Source organism: Coregonus clupeaformis, chromosome 35 (genome assembly GCF_020615455.1).
Source record: "Coregonus clupeaformis isolate EN_2021a chromosome 35, ASM2061545v1, whole genome shotgun sequence".
Classification (NCBI taxonomy): Eukaryota; Metazoa; Chordata; class Actinopteri; order Salmoniformes; family Salmonidae; genus Coregonus; species Coregonus clupeaformis.
Genome location: NC_059226.1, coordinates 21,155,802 through 21,161,337, shown reverse-complemented (window position 1 = coordinate 21,161,337; position 5,536 = coordinate 21,155,802). Strand labels below are relative to the sequence as shown.

Genomic DNA, 5,536 nt, shown 5'->3' with positions numbered 1-5,536 from the left:
ACATCTGGTCCTAGCGAGAAACACTTGTATTGTTGTACAATTCTCTTGGCGTATCAATATCTTATTCATAACAGAAGGAAAGGTATGTGTTTCCTTCGTACTCCTCTGCCAATAGCAGGCATAAGAGGCTGGCTGAAGTTGAGTTGCTACACCAGATGAACCCATAGGGGCTGTATGTATTGTGATCAGTAAATATATTCAGGGAGACCTCCCCAACCGACCACTGTTTGTTTCTGGCGTCTATGTCAGGAGCAGCGTTGAGCCACATATAGTGTCTATGGGAAACGCTACCCCATAACGATGACTCAAGGTGAGTCTCCGTGGCGCCCGATAGACTCTGTCACCTCTCCTGTTCCCCACCCTTTCCCCATAGCTATCAGACAGATAGGAGAACCACCCTCCCCTCCCCTCCCTCCCCTCCCCTCCCTCCCCACACCAGCCCCCACAGGAGGACAGTCTCGTACTAGCAGACGTTTAGCCCAACACTCTGATGTGAGCGCTAATGGTCTGATTGATGTTCACCGGTTACTATGAAGCCATGCGTCACAACTCTGGAAATTAGTTTACCTTAGCTTCATTTGTTTGCTCTGAGGACACTGCTATGAGACTCTGCTCTGAAATCTAGGTCAGTGAGGAGGAGAATACACACTGTATGGGGTCAGACTGATGGCTGATGGGTAGACTAGGGAGCTACAGGTGACCTGCTGTCTCGTTGTTGAGTTGAACACAGCTTTATTGTATTCATTAGGCCACACAACGGAAAACACTTTAAAACGAGAGATGTGTTCCCCAGACTAAGGGAGCTCCCAGGCAGTCTTAAAGGAGACTGCTGGAGCTGATTGGGATCTCTCCTTTCCTCTCTCCCAGTCTCACATCTTCCATGTCCTAGCCCAGAGTCTCTGTGTCTGTCTGTCTGTGTGTCTGTCTGTCTGTCTGTCTGTATGTCTCTGTGTGTGTCTGTCTGTCCATCCATCTATCTATCTGGCTGGCAGTGTCCTCCACAGGGACTCAGGTTGAGGGGATGAAGGCCTCACATTCCTTTGATTGTGTGTCTTCTAGATGTAGTCCACTCTCTAGAGACGTTTCTTTTTCTGCCTCATGTCTGTCTGTCTGCCTGTCTGTATGCCTGTCTGTCTGTCTCTACCTGCCTGTCTGTCTGTCTGTCTGTATGTCTGTCTGTCTCTGCCTGCCTGCCTGTCTGTCTCTGTCTGCTTCTGTCTGTCTGTCTGTCTGTCCTCCCTCTTTTTCATACAAACTCTCTTTGTCATTGTATGACAGTAACAAAGTATTCACCAAATCTCATTCTCTTCTCAACCAATAAAGTATTCTTCTTGTAGCATGGTGTTGTACTTATTTATTTACTATGAAGATATTGTACATGCAGACAGGAAGTAGCAGACATAGATTATCTACAGTGCTCAATGAGAACTAGAACTATAAGGCCCAGTGTAGTCATTTCCATGTGTTTTATATATATTTCCACGATATGAGGTTGGAATAATACTGTGAAGTATGATAATGCCATTTTAGTGGAAGAGCTGTTTGAAAAGACCGCCTGAAATTTCAGCCTGTTTTGATGGGATGTAGTTTTGACCTGCCTGGTGTCATTACCTGCTAAGAAGCTATTTTGGTTCCTTTTGACCATTTTAATTGAAAACAATCACAGTAAGGTACTTCATTGTTACTCAGAAATTGTCAAGGCGTCAGTGTAATGCGGTAGGCGAAGTCAGGTGCTGGACACAGAGCTAATCAAAAGGCGTACTTTACTCGAAGGTAAAAGAATGAACAACAACCTCCACGCAGGGAGGGAACAAACCCGCACACTAACGACAACCAAAACATGAACAAACACGCACAACACACAGTGTGAGACAGAGGGTTAAATAGGGAAGACATAACTACATAATGGGAAACAGGTGTGACCAATAAAGACAAAACAAGTTGAACATAGATACATAGATCGGTAGCAGCTGGTACTCCGGTGACGACGAACGCCGAAGCCTGCCCGAGCAAGGAACACCCCTGCATTCCACACTCAGAGAATAATGGACTTTCTAGGGCTGAACAGATGATAAAATCAGTAGTGAAAGAAAGACAGAGAGAGAAATAGTGAGTGGGACAGAGATAGAGAAGAAAGAAAGAAGCCTCAACATTCCCTCTCTTTCCTGGAAATCAATTAAAATAATATCAAAGGCCAATCAACTTTGAGAGATTTGACTGTCTTTGAGAGTCATTTCTCGTGCTTCATTCCATTCATGCCGATTCATCATTGTTAGGCCTACATCATGTTATCTCAGGACCACATGAGCAGTAAAGAGCTTGTTACATGGAGATGGTAATACAATAAGCCTTGCAAGTGCCGCCTTGTCATCTGGCTTCAGCGACCGCCACATTGCTGTCCTGTCCTTTCCTTTACAAAAGGCCTCTGTGATGCAGAAAGCCAGACAGAAATGTGCTAACAGAGTTGGGTAGTTTCTAAATGTCATCCATTACAGTTACTAGTTACCTGTCCAAAATTGTAATCAGTAACGTAACTTTAGGATGACCTAAACTCAGTAACATAATCAGATTATTTTCAGTTACTTTTGGATGACTTCCCCTTTAAGCGGCATTAAGAGAAGACTAAAAGGATCCATCAAACACTTGGTGTCATCATAGTGGTCTCTGACCTGTGGTCAGACTCACTCAAACTTAAACTTTTACATTTTTTCAATGCTGAATTGGAAAACCATTAAGAAAACTGAAAGGTGTGACAATGTATTTATTTTTCACAAACATCCTTTCCGAAATTAAAAGTAATCAAAGCAGTAATCATCTACATTTTCAGAAGTATCTGTAATCAGATTACAATATTTTTTTGGTGACCAGATTACTCTCACACACACACACACACACACACACACACACACACACACACACACACACACACACACACACACACACACACACACACACACACACACACACACACACACACACACACACACACACACACACACACACACACACACACACACACACACACACACACACACACACACACACACACACACACACACACACACACACGCACACACAGTCAGTCAAACAGTCAGTGTTAGCCAGTTAGTCATTCAGTCAGTCAGGCGGTCAGTCAGTCAGTCAGACAGTCATTTAGTCAGTTGGTTAGTCAGTCAGTCAGTCAGTCACTCAATCAGTCAGTTAGTCGGTCGGTCAGTCAGTCAGTCAGTCAGTCAGTCAGTCAGTCAGTCAGTCAGTCAGTCATTCAGTCAGTCATCATATAGTCGGGCATCATCATTATCTCTCTGATGAGTGTCTCTGTTCTCTATCCTCTCTGCCACCACAGAGGAATCAGCCTTAAAGGGATAGTTTGGATTTTGCTGACTTCCCCAGAGTCAGATGAACTCGTGGATACCATTTTTATGTATCTGCGTCCAGTATGAAGCTGGACTCTGGGGAGCATGTTAGTATTTGTGCTAACGCCAATTAGCATTGGCTCGCTAAAATACATCGCGAAAATAACTTCCTTCATAATGAATGCAGATACATTTGTATTGTATTTATTATGGATCCCCATTAGCTGCTGCCAAGGCAGAAGCTACTCTTCCTGGGGTCCAGCAAAATTAAGGCAGTTACACATTTTTTAAAACATTACAATACATTCTCAACAGATTTCACAACATATTAAGTGTGTGCCCTCAGGCCCCTACTCTACTACCACATATCTACAACACAAAATCCACGTGTACGTGTGTGTATAGTGCGTATGTTATCGTGTGTGTGTATGCATGTGTCTGTGCCTGTGTTTGTGTTGCTTCACAGTCCCCGCTGTTCCATAAGGTCTATTTTTATCTGTTTTTACAAATCTAATTTTACTGCTTGCATGAGTTACTTGATGTGGAATAGAATTCAATGTAGTCATGGCTCTATGTAGTACTGTGCACCTCCCATAGTCTGTTCTGGACTTGGGGACTGTGAAGAGACCTCTAGTGGCATGTCTTGTGGGGTATGCATGGGTGTCCGAGCTGTGTGCCAGTAGTTCAAACAGACAGCTCGGTGCATTCAACATGTCAATACCTCTCACATATACAAGTAGTGAGGAAATCAATCTCTCCTCCACTTTGAGCCAGGAGAGATTGACATGCATATTATTAATGTTAGCTCTCTGTGTACATCTGAACAGTAGTCAAGGTACGACAAAAATAGGGCATGTAGGACCTGCCTTGTTGATAGTGCTGTTAAGAATGCAGAGTAGCGCTTTATTATGGACAGACTTCTCCCCATCCTAGCTACTGTTGTATCAATATGTTTTGACCATGACAGTTTACAATCCAGGGTTACTCCAAGCAGTTTTGTCTCCTCAACTTGCTCAATTACCACATTATTCATTACAATATTTAGTTGAGGTTTAGGATTTAGTGAATGATTTGTCCCAACTACAATGCTTTTAGTTTTTGAAATATTTAGGACTAACTTATTCCTTGCCACCCATTCTGAAACTAACTGCAGCTCTTTATTAAGTGTTGATGTCATTTCAGTCGCTGTGGTAGCTGACATGTATAGTGTTGAGTCATCCGCATACTGGCTTTACTCATACTCATACGTAAGTTTTTCCAGCAACAGACTATGATCGATAATGTCAAAAGCCACACTGAAGTCTAACAAAACAGACCCCACAATCTTTTTATCATCAATTTCTCTCAGCCAATCATCAGTCATTTGTGTAAGTGCTGTGCTTCTTGAATGTCCTTCTCTATAAGCATGCTGAAAGCCTGTTGTCAATGTATTTACTGTAAAATAGCATTGTATCTGGTCAAACACAATTTTTCCCAAAAGTTTACAAACAGGCTGATTGGTCGGCTATTTGAGCAAGTAAAAGGGGCTTTACTATCCTTAGGAAGGGGAATAACTTTTGCTTCCCTCCAGGCCTGAGGGCACACACTTTCTAGTAGGCTTAAATTGAAGATAGGCCAATAGGAGTGGCAATATTATCCGCTATTATCCTCAGTAATTTTCCATCCAAGTTGTCAGACCCCGGTGGCTTGTCATTGTTGATAGACAACAATCATTTTTTCCCCTCTTCCACACTCACTTTACGGATTTCAAAATTACAATGCTTGTATTTCATAATTTGGTCAGATATACTTTGATGTGTAGTGTCAGCGTTTGTTGCTGGCATGTCATGCCTAAGTTTGCTAATCTTGCCAATTAAAAAATCATTAAAGTAGTTGGCAATATCAGTGGGTTTTGTGATGAATGAGCCATAAAAATGGTATCCATGAGTTCATCTGACTCCGGGGAAGTCAGAAAAATCCAAACTATCTCTTTAACATGGTCACTCACACTCCTACTGCCAGTGACTCTTGTCTCAGCTGACTCTGGTGTTAGATCTGACCTGGGGTCTGTCAGCTGTGATCTCTGTTAGCGCGGGTGGTACTGTAGAGAGGTGGCTGTACCAGGATCAGGCCAGTGCCAGTGGCTGGATGGTGGGTGTGTTCTGGGTGACGGGGTCCTGTTATTATTATTATTTTTAAAT

General features: G+C 42.9%; 1 pseudogene; it reads left to right on the top strand.

Annotated features, from left to right (window-relative positions):
• The first annotated feature begins 300 nt into the window (after window positions 1-300).
• Window positions 301-5,536, top strand: part of LOC123482677 — a 76,780-nt pseudogene continuing 71,544 nt past the window's right edge.